Source organism: Mustela lutreola, chromosome 1 (assembly GCF_030435805.1).
Source record: "Mustela lutreola isolate mMusLut2 chromosome 1, mMusLut2.pri, whole genome shotgun sequence".
NCBI lineage: Eukaryota > Metazoa > Chordata > Mammalia > Carnivora > Mustelidae > Mustela > Mustela lutreola.
The window spans coordinates 258,531,397-258,547,850 of NC_081290.1; the positions used below are offsets into that span (position 1 = coordinate 258,531,397).

A 16,454-nucleotide genomic window follows, 5' to 3' on the forward strand; every position below is an offset into this window, starting at 1 on the left:
GTCCAAGTCAGATTGCCTTTTCTATCAAGTGAACATCTGTGCCTCTTTGCACCTTTGCCCCAGCAAGACAAACAGAACATCTTTTCATCAGCAAGCACAGACCCCTGTAACTCTGAAGGGCTAAATGGGTGGCTGGCACCTCATTTGAATTCATCTTCACCATGTTCTCTTTCAAATGTTTTATCGAAAGAGTGCACCTGCAGTGTCTACCTTCTTTAATCTGGAGTCCTTTGAAGAAACTATCGGACAGAGGCAGAGAGCTTCAAAACTTTCACAGGAACCTTTACAGGCAAGTCAAGAAAAGGCTTATTTTTTAAAATACTATGTTCACCCCGATATTAAACATCAACACATGGAGAAGGCATTTTTTGTTTTTTGTTTTTTCCTAGCAAACTCTCAAAGAGAGGGGACAACAACCCTCTGACCTGTGAAATTTGGGAAAAGCTTTAAATAAGACAGCGTGATACACTATCCTAAAACTATCCAGAAGCTGATTTGCCTTGCTTCACATATTTAGCCAGTAAAATCTTCCAAATGTCCAGATTTTGGAGCATTTCATTCTCATTACCCTTGCATCACTTTTTACATATAATATTTAAAGAGACCAGTATTCTTTCTTTTAATTTTCATTTTATATTTCAGCACATTTGCTCCACAAAACAAAAGAACTTGGTACTAAATGCATGGAATCCTAAAGGAAAATCTAAAAGGGACTTACATTGCCAAACATTCATGCTAGTGCTAGTTTGATTTTCGCTTTAAAAAAAAAAAATCATGTGGGCTCATTTTGCATTTCCTAGACAGCAATCGCGTCTCCCGTCCCTTAAGCTGTGCAACTTGCAATGTTCTTTTTCTGGAATCTGGCTGGAAAACCTTTTAAAAGTCTGCTGGCAATGAAAGGATTAAAAGCTGAGGAATTAAATAACTGTCTCCACCTCCTAGACATCAGAAGTCCAATTTACCAAAAGTTTCAAAGCAACAACTGATGACCTCCCTACCCGAGCTAGCTCCGCACAGCCTATGAGAAAGGAGCCCGTGATTTCCTCCTTTAAACAAGGATGCTCATTTTATTCACCAGCCCTCAGAAGATCGCCCGACCGCCAGGCCGGACTTTGGAACTCGCCTGCTCCAAACTCCACCAAATTTCGCTCTCTCCTCCCTCTGCCGCACGGATCGAGTGATTTCACAGCTCACGCCCCTACTCTTTTATGCCCACCTCCAGTTACTCATCCCTGTATCCCGGAGCGATGCCTACTAGCCTGCTTAGAGGCGTCTCCGCCAGGGTTTTGAGAGGGATGCACAAAGTTCCACGTGCCTCTGTCCACAGAGCGCCCCCCCTCCCGCCGCACTTACACCTGAACTTGTCTCCAGCACTGCGGACACCCGCCTGGCACATTCTTTCGGAGAGAAAGGGCAGGACTTTTCTCCTGCGCCTCTGGCAACGCGTAGAGCCTATATATGGTGGGGCGGGGGGCGCGGAATTCTCTACTTTGGATTGGTTTGTTTGTTTTAAATCTAGGGTGGGCAGTTAGGGGGGGTGTCCTTCAGCAACTACACACACACACACTCTCTCTCTCTCTCTCTCTCTCGCCCTGCCCTCCCGGCTCACGGCCGGCTCGTCCGGGCTACAGCTCCCCCTTCCTTCCTGGAGCACCAGCTCGCCTTACTCGCTCAGTCCCCGTTGCCACCACCGTCGCCTCCGCTGCTGCCGCCGCTGCTGGCACGGCTGGAGCTGGCGCTCGCGGCCCGGGGCTCCGCTGGGCGCCTCTCTTTCTTTCTCTCTCTCTCTCTCCCCCAGCCCCGGATTGATTGATGACCACCGGCGGCCAATGGCTCTGACACCGCGCCATCCTCGCTCGAGCATCACAGCCCCACGCCCCCGACGTCAGCCTCGCGGGCGCATTGGCATCCCCGAACCCTCAGAGCGGAGCCCGAGCCCGGAGCCGCCGCCGCCGCCGCCTCCCCGCTCTGTGCCCCGGAGCTGCCGGGCTGCTTTCCTGGAGCGGCGGAGAAAGGAAGGGAGGGAGCCAGGGAGCGTTAGAAGGGGGTGTGGAGGCCACGGATTTCCCCCCTCTTTAGAAATCTTTTCTTTCTCTTAAAGTTTTGTTTGTTTTTTTCCACTCTGACCTGTTTGTGTTCGTTTGCAGCATCTAAATCAATTACCGTTTGCATGACCCGCATTTGCACTGAATTTGGGGTACGTTGGGGGAGGGGGTTAGTAAATATTCTCCAAACCTACCCCACCGGGGCATCCTTAATTTCTTGCTGGTGGATTCTAACTCCCTCCGCGATCTCCAGAAAAATGCACCCTTCAGCTCCTAGGCCGCAAAACCCCGGAATTCAAAGGCTTTAAAAAGATAACCCTGTTCCGTGTAAATAGCAAAGAAACTCCTTCTCTGGAGAAGAAATCGGGAGGCAATGGTTACTTTTTCTCCCCGCTCGTACCCCCGCCGCCCTATCCGGATCGCCGGCTCGCTCCGCAGACTGCGATCGTAGAGACCGGAGGCGGCAGGGGACAGCGAGGTTGGGGCGCGGGGACACGGTGGTGAGAAAAAGCCCCGCGCGGGAGCTGCGCGCGCGCGGGCGGCCCCGGGGGCGACAGCGGAGCGCAGCCCAAGCACAAAGCTGCGCGGCGCCTTCCCGGCCACCGCACCTCGCTCGGGCCGCCTCGGGCGCCCGGGTCTCGGGCCAACACAATGCACCCGGGCCTAGGCCGGGGCGGTTCGAATACATAACCCCGGGACTTTCTAGTAAACAGCTCGCCTAGCCCTTGTCCCCACCCCCATCCCCGCCGCCCGGCTTTCGCTGATGCCCCTCGCGGGCACCCCCTTCACCCTTCCTAAGAAATCCCGGCGGAGAAGGGAGCTAGAGGTGGGGACCCCGAGAGGTCGGGGGCTTAAGACTGGGGGGAGGGGGAGGGGAGATGAGCAGAGGGGCGAGATGGGGAATGGGAGGGAGACAGCTCCTGAAAAAGAATTTGCTTTCGCTCTGGGGTAGAAAATACGCCCTCCTCGGGTTCCGAATTGCCCGGGAAGCGCCCGCTCGTGCGAACGTCAGGAGCACCAGGGCAGCCGCGGTCCGCAGCCTCCAAGCCCCTCGCACGCGCCTCTGACAAGGCACCTCTCACCCGGGCTCCGCTTTGTGTGTGCATTTTTTTTTCCCTTCCTCTCGCGCGCGGCACCGGGCGCCCGGCCGCCTCCTCCCCCTCCCCCGCCCTCCGCCTCCCTTCCCGGGGCGGATTACCTTTCCCGGGCTGCGCTCCGGGTCCCGGGGATGCCTTCAGCGCCCAACGAGCAGACGATCCATCGCGGAGCGGCCCGAGCCGGAGGGAGGCGTGCGGGGGGCGCGCGGGGGCGGCGAGGGGCGCGGGCGGGCCAGAACCTTCGACCCCGGAGGTCCCGCCGCGGGCTAGGGCGGGGGGCCGGGGGGCGCGGCACGAGAGGGAGGCGGGGGTGGGGGGGGGGGGGAAAGGACCCGAGCAGCCTCGTTCTGGGTAGAGAGCGAGTGAGGGGGCGAGGAGAGGGAGCGAGGGCGCGGCGAGCCAGAGGGAGCGCGAACGGTGCAGTGACAGGGACTGCCACTGGGGTCAAAGGAGCACAGCTCCAGGAAGCAGGGCGGCTGAGGCGCCGCTCCGTGCGCGCTCCCCGGCGGGACCCCGCGCCCCCGCTCGCCCCTCCTGCAGCCCGGGCCCGCTGGAACCCCCACCCGCGCCCCGAGGCCCCGGGGTTGCAAGAGGAGGAGGGAGCTGAGGGCGAGGCCGGCAGCCTGCTGGTGCTCTCGGGTCAAGCAGGCAGCAGGAAGCTGAGCCGCAAGTTCATCATCAGGAGTGTGATCAGCGTAAAAATGATAGGGGACCGGGGAGGGGGGCGGCTGCGGAGCCCCAGAAAAATAAAGGGAGTTTTCCCTCCAAATGGGCGTCTTCTGCAGAAAGAACACCCAGGCCCCCCCATCCACCGACCTGCCTGGCGCTGTCTGGAGTCCTGGCACAGCTCCAGGGCGCCGAGCTCGCCTCGGGGGCTAGGGGAGCGGCTCGGGCACGGGGCTCAAACCAGGGAAGGCGACCCTGGGTCCTCTCCCAACTGCTGAGCTTAGGCTTTCCTGGGGGAGAGCTGTGCTCTCTTTCCTCAAGCCTTTCAACTAGCCAGATAGGCACGCGCACACACACACCTTTCTCTCTGCAATGTTGTGCCTGAGAAAGAAAAGGCCAATCCAGATGATAATTTTTTTCACCTCCACGAATTAAAGCAGGTTCAGAAGAGGGGGGTGAGGAAGGCCAAAGACTCTAATTGTTCCCATTTTTGTTTTGGGAGCACATATCCCCCTGGCCCCCCAAAAAGAAGCACTTCAAAAACATTTTAAAAATCAAAGTTGGTCCCGTTTTCTGCTACTTTCGATAATGGCAAAAAAGACTTTCAGGATTGTATGCAAACAATCTAAGGAAAGGAAAAGCTGCTGACATGCTAGAAGACACAAGACAAGGAAGAGAAGGCTTTTAGAAAACTTGGTTGGCAGGGCCCTGTGTAAAAGACGAGGTGGGCCTGTGATGCTATGCCATTGTCAGAGCTGAAGGATTTGGACTGCAACCAGATCTAATTCCTTTCCAGGAGTGGGGCTCAGAGATCTAGGCTTTCTCCAAAGGGAAATCCAATGGATGTGTGTGAGAGAGAGAGAGACGTGTGCTAAGTATACTATTTGACAACTGACTAGACATCCTGGCTGAAATTATATCCCCTAAAAATAAAAAGGAGCCATTTCAACCTGGTCTGTGGCCTCTGTACTGAGACTAATTGGTTTCCAGGGTCTGGGGAGGAAGGGAAAGAGGCTGGTAGGAGCCCCTATAAAAAAAAAATCAAACGGAATTCGCTAGAAAATATTTCCCTTTTACAATGGGCTTTCCTGGCACTTGAATTTTAAGTAACCTATCTCTTATGCCTGAGCTGAAATGAAGGGAGAGATCGTGTTGCTAATAAATTTATTTTGTTGTACAGTAAGCCAGTGTGTCAGTACTTGTCAAATGTTCTGAGATCAAGAGGACAGTGATTCTCCTTGCCCAGCACAAATCACAGCAAGTGGCATTGACATTAAAGATGGCAAAGATGGGGAGTAGGGGGGAGCACCTTTAAATTTTTTGTTTTCCAGTGTAGCAGGAAATACTGACTAAAATCATGTTGCTGAAGAAATGCTTGGTTTTGTTTCCCTTCCTCTGAGTTAGTAGTGCACTCCTCTTATCTAAATGGTTTGAATTTTTTTACTGATTTGGGCTGATTTAATCAGTTTAAAAAAAAAACACAAGTTAAATAATTTCTGTGGTTTTCTTCCTTTTTTTTTTTTTTTTAAATAACTGGTAGTCAATCAAAACAGCCAAACTTACATTCGTGCATGAACCTGAATCTATATGTGTGCACACAGATAATAAATAATAATGTGTTCTACCTAGTAGCACATGTTACACGATATTTAGCACTATACAAAACAAGTGAGTGATCCTTTCACCAACAAAGTTGATGAAAATTTGTATATCATTGTACTGCGTGGGAAAAATTGAGGCAAAAAAAAAGCTGCTTGAAATTGTAACTTGTAGCATAGGAAGAAGTCATCCTCTTCCGTGTCCCTGATGATCAGTTATCGACTGGGAGAAGTAGTGACCAAGTTGTATTAGGGCTATGAATTTTTATTTCTATTAGGTTACCAAAATAAAGAAAACCTGAAAAATAGCAGTAAATTTAAATAATAGTCAGGAACAAAAGGGACTCACTTTTCAAATAATTCTCATTACATGGATTTGAACATGTTGTGTTGTGTTTTGTTAAATCATATTCTCCATCAATATAGCTACCTACACTAAAAGCTTGTTTTAAAATGATTGGATGTGAACCATATCTGTCCCCCGACATCAGCTTTGAAACATCGAGCCTCATTATAGCAAATTTGAAATGCTATAGGCTGGGAGTTTTTTGTTTTTTTTTTAAACATAAGTGAGCCTATAAGCTTCATTTTTTTGTCATTGTTAAATTCAATTTTTATTGTTTATAATGGAAAGTAAAAGAAAGCTAAAAATAAAATGCCAAGTTTATGATTGCCTTTATGCAAATATTACAAATTTTTCCCTTTAATGGAATGTAAATTTGGACCCTTTCTCCAGTGAGTTCATCGAAGGAACTGGCAAATATGCTTCCTGATAGTCTCCTGCAATATCTTTTAAAATATCTTTTCAGAATGCATTTAGGGAAGAAAATGAGAGAGTGGAGCGTGGGAGAACTTTAGGTGGAAGCTTGGAAAGTAGATGCTACTTCCCTTGAAAGCTTAATACTTTATTTGGCATTAGCTCTCATTCTCCCTATAAGGATAGGTTTTCTAATACTTTAGGGACACGTGTATAACTTAAAACTTGGTTCAATCCTGTGGTTCTTCTTCAGGAAAAAAAAATTATCAAAACTATTGCATTTCACTGAATAATTTTATTGAAATTATGTACACCAATCTAACTCTATGAACAAACAGCGACCATTTTGCTTCTTTTTTCTATTAAAATTTTCTGCATCTTTATCATTTTCCAGTAAAACTTAAGATTATAGGTTATAAGAAATCAGAGCCTGCTGACAGAACTACTATTATGGTGCAGTTCAAAAAAATCTGAGCCAGTGAACACCCCCATTTTATTTTTAATTCCTATAGTTTTCATATTTTTTGACATGTTCCAAATGGGGGTTGTTTTTTTATTTGTTTGTTTTTGGTTTTGGTTTGGTTTGTTTTTTTTTTGTATAAACTCCTCAAGTTTAAGAATTATGCCCTTTAGTGCTGCCTGGGTGGCTCAGTTGGTTAAGCCACAGCCTTCTCCTCAGTTCATGATCCTGGAGTCCCGGGCTCGAATCCTGTATCCAGCTCCCAGCTCCAGCTCTGTTGGGAGTCTGCATCTCCCTCTGACCTTCTCCCCTCTCATGCTCTCTCTCACTCTCTCTCTCAAATAAATAAAATCTTAAAAAAAAAAAAATTATACCCTTTATTCCTTCGTGTCCTTTCTTCTTATATGCTGTGTACATGCTAGAAACTTGGAAGTATTTATTAAATGACTGTATGGGTCAATAAATGAGAAAGTGAGTAAGAGAAAGCATCAGTGAAGGAGATAACTATACAATCAAGGAAAATCCATACCAGATATGCAGAAACAGAAGTAATGTCATGAGGCCAGTGTCAGAGGATAAGAGCTAAGACCTTCTTATGGTGTTCAAATAGTACATTTAAAGGGTTTGCTAATATCTTTATAAACATGAAATAATACATAAGACTGTTTCAAAAATTGATTTTCTCATAAACTGAAGATTATCACGTATCACACCTGTTTAACGTGAGCCTTTTAAAAAATACAGTAAGATGTAAAAACAAACAAAAATATCCCTGAGTAAAATTTGTATCTTTAAATTCACAGAGATAATGTACCAAGATAATAGTCTCAAAAGAAACTTGTGATTAATCTGATTTTTTGATAGATCGTTTTAAAAGTTCTCAAAATAAACATATGTGTTTTGTCCTTTGTATTTAAAATTAACTTTTGGTAAACCAATATAAATGTTTATGAATGAGAAATATTCAGGAGACTCTAGAACTGAGGAAATTTTGCTTCATAAAATAAATTTTTAAGACATTATCTCAGAAAGGCTAAGCTTTGCCAGCAGCTTAAATAATAAACATGGAGGGTGTGGAAATGTTTAAATTTTGCAAAACTCACCCATTACCATACTTACTAGCCAACATCTAGCATGTATCAACAACAAAGACAAGTATTATTTATACAATAATAATTTAAAAAATTAATTTAAAAATCTGGCAAGATACTGAGCATGTGTTAGTGTGTTTTCCATTTTAACAGACTTGCATGATTTCTGTTATCAATTAATACTTGCCAAGTTTTTCCCCATATCATGATCTCAATTCTGGAAAAATGGTAGAATTTAGTGGTACTTGGGACAGGCTTGTCAGTGGAAGAGCATTCTCGTGGAAGTGAAAGGCAAAATATTCTCTTTTGAAAGATGGGCATGTGGAAAAACCATAATAACTTTTTCAATTCTAATAATTCAATTTGACAAGCTAGTGTAAGATATATCAGTAGTTTGAGTAAGCAATACATAATGTAATTTTCCTTCTTCTTAAAAACAAATGCGTGAATACATTTTTTAAAAACTGAGTTTGAGAGACAAGCAGAATCTAAAACCCGTATCTCTTTGTATTATTAATATAATGGCTTGATTATTCAACAAATGTATTTTAATCTTCTTACTAGGCAGAATATTTATATCATGCTGATTGTCTAAAGGTGCAAAAAGCAGAGTTTTCCTTCACATTATAAGGTACATAATCTCATGGGTGCAAGTGGTCTGATGTTAAATAATCATACAAATAAATACAAATTGTATCAATGAAAAGAAGAGGCACCTGGTGTAAAACACATACACACACACACGCACACCCCAAACAAACCAAAAAAAATTAACAAAAAAACTAAGACCAAAAACAAAACATAAAATAAGACTTTTCTTCTCTGAGGATGAGCAAAGATTTCCCTGATGGAGAAAAGAAATACAAACACATCATAGGAAAGAGAAGCCCTGTGGGCATTGCTAAGGGAGGAGTCACGTGGTGCCTGTGAGAAGAGTCTGGATCTGGATTGGTACACAGAGGCCAGGATCAAAGGGCCAGGCTAAAAACATTTGAAGGCCAGAGCTAAGGCTCTGTTCAAGATGTTCGACTTCATCCTGAGGGCAACCGGAAGCTGTTTAAGGATCTTAAGTAGAAAGGCTAACATGATTAGATTTGTGTTTTGAAAAGGTTGCTTTTCCCCCACCGTGGAAAATGGATTTTAGGGGGCGAGAGTGAACATTGGGAGGCCAGCTAGGGGTTATTGCTGGCATTGGGTTGAAGATGATGGTAGCCTTCAACAGCATGACAGTTTGGAAGAGACAAGACACATAGAGAGACAGGAATGGATTCAAGATATCTGAATAAATTTTACATAATAAAGACAAAGATTACTAGAATATTGAAATTCTGACAAGGCTGAGAGCCATACTTACCTAACGATATTTTTTAACTACCACAGAGATCCTAAAATTTTATCTCCCATTCAGTATCCCACACCTACTTCTGGCTCACACGTCTAGACTTGTTATTTCATATGAAGCATAAGTGCAGGAGGTAAGGGTTTTTCCATTTTCCTATAAAGATTTTTAGATGCTATATCACTTCCATGTTTGTCCTCATTAGAACTAATTCACTTCTATTTAAAACAATATTCTAAGGGAGTCTTCACAGGTGGCTGTTTTTTAAGTGAGATCTTCAAAGAAAAAGATATGTTTTCAGAGGAAATGCATAGACACTGACTACAAATAAGAATATTCTTCTTTCAGCAAGGGATTATTCCATGTGGACCCAATCAATCTTCCCAAACCAATTGTAAGAAAGATAATGTAGTCATTGGGTTTCTTCCTGGTACAAGCTGTGGCTCTGCTGGACAACTCCAACTTCTAAGAAAAGATGCGATGGAAATGCAACAAATACAGACATTTTAGACTTCTATAATGACAACTATGTTTTCTAATTTCACCCCTTTCTTGCATTTCTACATTATGGAAGTTCCATCAATTTCTTCTGTTCTCATGATTCCCCATAATGACCACCCCTTAAAAAATTAAAATCTGCCTACATGAGAACAGTTGAATAGCCAAGATATAGAGCACATGGTTTAACTAGAAGCTAAAATAAAAGAAAGGTTGATTGGAGGGTACTAAAACACATACACACACACACAGCACTATATCAAAATCCCTATTTCTGTGCTGATGCTCAGCACAGAAGGAACTTTAGAAAAGATTATTTTTTTTATTTTCAGTTTTTGTTCCTTTTTCTATTCATTGTTTTGTGAAAATTTGGAAAATACAGACAAGCAAAAGGAAAAAAATAAAGATTAGCTGTGATTTCATCATTCAGAAATACCATTATAAAATTTTGTTATATAGCTTTTTAGTTAAATATAGTTTACAAAAATGGAATACAATTGAGAATGCAGTTAAGTGTATAGAGTGGTAGTTGAGAGGAAAACCTGGGTTGGAATCCCACCTCTGGCTCTTAATACCTGTGTGACCTTGAATAAGTTGCTAAAACCCTCTGCATCCTGGTTTCCTCATTTGTAAAAAGGAGATATTAAATATATCTGCTTCATAAAGTTGTTGCAAGGATTAAATGTGTTAATATCTTTTCAAGTACTTAGATTAATGCCTGATACATATCGAACAATGATTATAAGCTTTGTACCCCATTTCTTAATCTTTTTAATACAACATTAATACATAGTAATAAATAAATTAAACCCAGAAGTACATGAAGAAATAAAAGTTCCTCTTTTTCCTCCCTCGTATCCCACTACCAGTGTAACTTATTCTTTCAAAGGAATAGAATACTATGAACATCTCTCATGTCATTAAACATCTTACTATGGCTCTAGATACTAGAACTTTCATTAAAAGAAGTGTTATGTGCATGTTATAAGTTCAGAATACCCAGCAGTCCATATTCCAACTCAAAACACTACACATATATTACAATCATGGAAGATTACTTTAAAAGATAGTCCCTTAAGGATTCAGTAGTCCTAAAACATGTTAAGAAAATCCTTCTGTTATTTTCATTTACGGGAATGATTGAATTGATCTTTGAAAGACCAAAATACTTAGAGTTTTATTTTGTTTATTAATTCCCTTTCTTTGAAACATGAACAATATTCCAAAAAGTAAAATTAAGGATGTTATGCCTTGCAAGCCACAGTTTTGTGCTATTTATGCTGTTGAAATTCATAAGGAAAACAAATAAACTGATAGTTCATAGCAAAATGATGACCAGTTGAAATTTGAACTTTACCATCAGTTAGTTGTTGACGCAAAACTTTTTGCATACTTCAGAGTTGTCTAGAATATATAATGGGTCATAATCTGTAGCATTCATTTGCCAACAGGAGGCTCAAGATGTGATGGCAGGAACATGGGAAAGTTGTTATGGGAATTTAAGGGGGGGGGGGACAAAAGAATTCTTTGGAACTTGGCAGCTCTTTGGCAAATTGGATAGCTGCTGCTTTTCCACCAGCTGGGGTATGAAGTATATGGAAGTGTATATGGCCAGTGTTTATTTTATTATAAGATCTCCATATCAAAATCAAATAGTCTGTGGTACCTCAACCTTTGCCATACACACAGGCTAATCTAGTCAAACAAATATGAGTGTGTTTGAGTGTCAGGGAGCTGGCTTGGTGGATTCTAAGATTTTTCCATTTTAGAAAAGTCTGTAGTAAGAGAAAAGTGTGTTCTACAGCAGCTATTATCTGGTATCCGAATTTGCTGTTGGCAAACTGGTCCTTGCATGTCTTTGAGGCATATGGAAATTGATGATGAAAGTGTCTAGTGTAACTAGAAATATAATTTGATGAAAACTGAAGCAGTGAACTGTGAGCACTGTTAAACCAGTGTCATCAAACAGTGCTTCAAAAATAATGAAACAGAACTACCAGCCCTTTATGAGTAATATTGGGTAAAAATGAGAAAAGCACATGGTATATACAAAAAGTTTAAATATATGAGGTAATGCTCTTTTTAATTACTATTATTACAAAGACCACTCCAAAAGTCTACACCCAGACTCCTTTCCATTTATCTCTAAGTAGACAATGACATCACGTCTCCTCTAAATTATTCAGACTCAGGGGATGGAATTGGCTCATTCAATAGGGAATGCCATGTTTGGTGTTGGCACGGTACTTAAAGCCTCTCTCCACATTATCCCCAAACTGAAAAGCACATTTGATGGTGGCCAAATGATTAAAAAAATTTCCCTCTAGACTTTAAGCATTCAGAAAACCATGAAGAACAAAAATAGAACTGCACCATAAGGTATAATCATAAAACGTCATAGAAGAGGAAAACTTAAAAAGTAAAAAAACGCTCCAGTCATCTGAAGGCTAGCAGTTCGTGAAGTCATTAGAAGTCATTCCATACGGGCTGAGTTGGAGGAAAAAGTCAGAGGTTGCTTTGTTCTTGGCTCTGAGTGAAATCAAAACCTACCCAGATCCTATACAAAGGCAACTGCGGTCCGCCTTTTTCTTGCTCTGTGTATGCCACTAAACACACGTAAATGACTTATGTTCAGAAAAGTCTGTGATTCTGTTCATATTAATCCATGTCTCGGGCTGGCAAAATGCCTAAGCACAATCAAAGGGGGGTGGGGGTAGAACCCTGCCTTTTCAAACAGGCTAGAAAATTTGTACCAAAAGATCACAGGGCGACAGAGACAGCTGGAAAAATTGGAGCTGGGGCTCTGATTTTTGTGCCAGTGTTACACCTAATGCGAAGGGAATGCAGATGATAGATTGAGAGCTATGTATGTTGTTTAGTTAAAGGCACTGTACTGGCGCAGAGGTAAAAGTGTAACATTTTAAACATAACATCATATTGTAAGGTAACTCAAAACCCCTTGCTGTTGCAAAGAATTAATACCTCAGAAGCCAGGACAATTTGGTAATAAAAGAAGGTAAACACATACAAAGAATAAACAGTAAAGCCAAAGCTTCAAAATTACTCAATAGAAAGGTGTTTCTTCACTAATGTCTTGTAATAATCATATCTTTGGAAAATAGTGCTAACAAGTGTTTTTACATACATAGAATTTTCTGCCAGATGGCTTAAAACACTCAGGCTACCAAGGGGTTTTCAAATCAAAGGTTCTAGGACATTTGCACTTCTAAAAGGAATGTGTATGTTTTTTTTTGGGGGGGGGGTTGTAATGGTTTTATCCATAATGGAGAATAAAAAACCAACGTAGCACACATAACTATCTGTATCATCTCTATTTGAGCAGAACTTTTCATTCCAGGTGTTACTCGATATAATTTTGTTTGGATGAAGTGTGTCTTCCACAACTGAAACATTGGGTATAAAATGGATATCATTGCTTGTTTCCCTCCCAATCCCATCTTGTTTCATTTTTTTCCTTCCCTGCTCCCCACAATCTCCCCCTCCGCCCCGCCTCTCAAATTCCTCATATCAGAGAGATCATATGATAATTGTCTTTCTCTGATTGACTTATTTCACTCAGCATAATACCCTCTACTTCCATCCAGGTCTTTAGGAATGGCAAGATTTCAAAATAATTTTTTTAAAAATGGAGATCATTGCAAGTTTTATTGAGATGTGTTGAGGCTCTCCCGGGTCCGTGCAGGATTCAGGCTGTGTTTTCAGACTCCGAACTCTGTGGCCTTTGACAGGCATGAAGAAAAGCAAGACCAAAACAGTTCTCACAACACAGCCGGTGGTCACAAAGAACAGCCCATGGAGATGTCTGTCACTGGAAAAAACAGCCTTTGGAAGTGAACCAAAAGAGGGAAAGAGGTAGAAATGGAGAGAGAGAGAGAGAAAATGTGTGTGTGTGTGTGTGTGTGTGTGTGTGTACATGAGTGCATGAGGGAGAGAGAGGGGAAGAGGGAGAGATTGAGAGACAGATTGAGAGCAGATAAAATATAATATTTGAATACTGCAAGATAAATATTAAATCCTAAAAAAATCAGTAGCCAGAATCACAGGTACATATTTTCATCCCCTATTTGTCTCTAAGAACATTTAAAAAAAAGAGTTTGAAGTATAGGTGATCATCAACACAATGACATTAAAAAAGATAATCTGCTAGAACCTTCTGGCATTTTAGAGAAAGTTAATTGGTTCCAGGGAGAGGGAGGGAATAGTTCGAGAAACAGCAAACTTAGTCTCTTGCTTTGTTATTTATTTTAATGTTTTTATCTTTAGTAAAACACCATCGTCTTCGATATATTAATATCACTTGCTGTTTTCTAACTTGCTTTTTTGACATCGATGCGCTCTTACATTAAAATTCTTTTCTTTGTAGGGTGATATTTTGTTGTCGACCTGATAATAGGTAATGGAACATGCATTATGATTTAAAAGGTGCACACAGGCCCTGAAGCTTTTTTTAGAAAAGGGTTAACATACTCTCAGCACATATATGCATAAACTCATGTACCCCCAATATGTAAATCCTTCAGACAAGCTTGGTTAAGATAAAATCATATGCTAATAGGTAACTAGGCTGCTGTTCTGCCATTCTCTCACCACTTTTTTGTTTCCTTTTTCTTTCTTTCTTTCTTTTTTTTTTTTTTTCTGGTTTTCCAAATAAACAGCAGGCCCTAAGGGCTCTTTGAACTCACTAGAGTGTTTAGAGCCAGCAATCACTGGTTCATGTAGCTTATCTTTTCCTGGTATTTCTGTGTGATTTAATAGTTCCAGCCTGGCCGGGGGAATGAAAACTTCTGGGTCTGTTTCTGGAAGCCCTGCACTCCTCATTGCCATCTGTGATAAACCAAATAACCTTTCTCTGCTTCAGCTATTTTTTTAATAATCATGTCTGTTTTGCAGCAATGCAGGAAAGCTTGATAAAATAGTTGGAGCTGTTCACCAGTGAAGCAAAGCCATCTTCTGAGTCATGCAGGTGTGTCTAGTAATTAATTAATGAATAAGTACCAACCTCTTGATGGTAATATTAATTAAATATCCAACATTAAAGTGGCATTTAACTGCCAAGGGATTAATAAAATAGATCTTTACTCTACTAGATTGGGATTCTTTAGTGGTAAGTAATAGAATCTGACCCTGGCTAAGATCAGCACGAGAGAGTTTATTGAAAAGTAACAGGATTACATCAATCAGGAGGCTTGGGGTGGTGGATTAAATTTTCTGAAAATAACTGCTCCAATATATATTATATCCCACATGTTCCTCTTACGATGTGTTGTTGGCTATACTCTGTATATGTTCTTTTCCCTTGAACAGTGCTTCAATCAAGTGCCAAGGTGACACCCCATGACTTTGGGGCCGGGTCATAAAAAAAGATAGGGCTTCTCTATGCTTCTTTCTTGAGGTGTGTATCTTTGGATCCCTGAGCTGTAAGAAGTCTGGCCATCCTGAATCCACAATGCTGGATAGACCATACCAAGATTTTGCGAGATGACCAAGGAGCCCCATCTGTTCTGGTCCCCAGCTGGTCCATTCTTCTCTGACCGGGTGCCAGACATGTGAGCAAGGCTTCAAGTCCGTCCATTCAGCCACCCGAGGCAAAAATGAGTAGAAGAGAAGCAAGCTGTCCTTGCTGGGACCTGCCCAGACTGCAGAGTCAAGAGCAAAATAGATGTTGTTGTTATCTTAAGTTACTAAATTAGGGGTGGGTTGTAAAACAGCCCAAGTAACTGGAACAGTAAGCAGGAAGCAAGAACCAAGGGGAGAAGACAGAGCTGGGAACCAGGAGCTAGAGAACTACCTTGCAGTGTGTTCTGTGGTCGTGGTACTGCCACTGGGATGACTCACTCCTACTGTCTCTCCCATCCTGGGTCACTTGCGCAATCCCAGAGAGTGTATCCACAGAACCAGCTGAGGCGGTGGGTCAGCTCCTGCCCCTATTTGAACAATGCGGAAAAGATTCAGTAAATAGAGCCCCCAGCAGCTGCTGGTCTCCCCAGTAGGGCGGCAGACACCTGGATTTAACAGCCATCAAGACTACGATGGGAAGAGAGATATTTTCCAAAAAGAAATTGGAGTGTTTTTCAGAAGGGCAAAGGACTTGACAGAAAGTAAAAATACAAGTTAAGTTGACTCCGACCGCATTTCGTTCTACTTAAATAAACAACTTTTGCTACAGTTATAGTATCCTTGGATACAAATCAATTACAAGTAACGGGCATATTTTGTCTGCTGATGGTGTTACTGATTAAAGTTATTGAAATGGTCTTTGAGATGAAGTAAGTCATTGGGTTAAAAGATCTTAGATATTACTTGGCTCCTTTTATGTCTTCCTCACCAGCCTGCTTCTTTCCTTCCTGCTTCTCCCCTCTCCTCCTTCCCACCCTTCCTCCTGCCCCTTTTTTTTTTCTTTGCTTTGCTTTTCTCTTTTCCTTCCCTTCCTTCCCCTTCCCTCTCTCTTCCCTCCCTTTCTTTTTTCCTTCCTTCCTTTCTTTCCATCTCTTTCTTTCTTCCTCCATCATCTTTAATAATTTAGTATTTAGCTTCCAGTCTACCAAATAGCCACAAACATAAGACAAAAGACTGTAGATTATAAAAACACTCAGAGCTGCCGGAAACCATGTTTATGGAACAAAAGGGAGGAATAAACAAATAACAGATTGATAAAACACTAAAATTTTCCAAAGCCACTGTGTTTCTCAAACTATAGTTCTTTTTTACTTCAGTCTGCTTCAAATGCAGTGGCCCAGCACGCACACATATACACACACAATTACTTCTATAATTTTCAATCAAATCAGCTGCCCGATTTCTTGAAAATAGTAAGACTCACTGGTTATTCGACTGGATCACAGGTTTATCTGACCGAATTGAAAGGCCATTGATCCAGTGGCC

The 16,454-nt window shown here is 42.3% G+C and overlaps 1 protein-coding gene across 5 annotated transcripts in view; it reads right to left on the reverse strand.

Annotated features, from left to right (window-relative positions):
- The window catches only part of MPPED2 (metallophosphoesterase domain containing 2), a 183,548-nt gene extending 179,434 nt beyond the window's left edge, over positions 1-4,114 (reverse strand). For 2 of the 5 annotated variants that reach the window (XR_009345738.1, XM_059138680.1), the window contains exon 1: positions 3,244-4,114. The gene's annotated coding sequence lies outside the window, so the exon portion shown is untranslated. Of the gene's footprint in view, positions 1-1,353; positions 1,439-1,667; positions 1,981-2,239; positions 2,333-3,243 lie in introns of those variants that run through there. The other 3 variants (XM_059138707.1, XM_059138689.1, XM_059138699.1) reach the window with 3 other exon arrangements.
- Between the last annotated feature and the right edge of the window lie 12,340 nt (positions 4,115-16,454).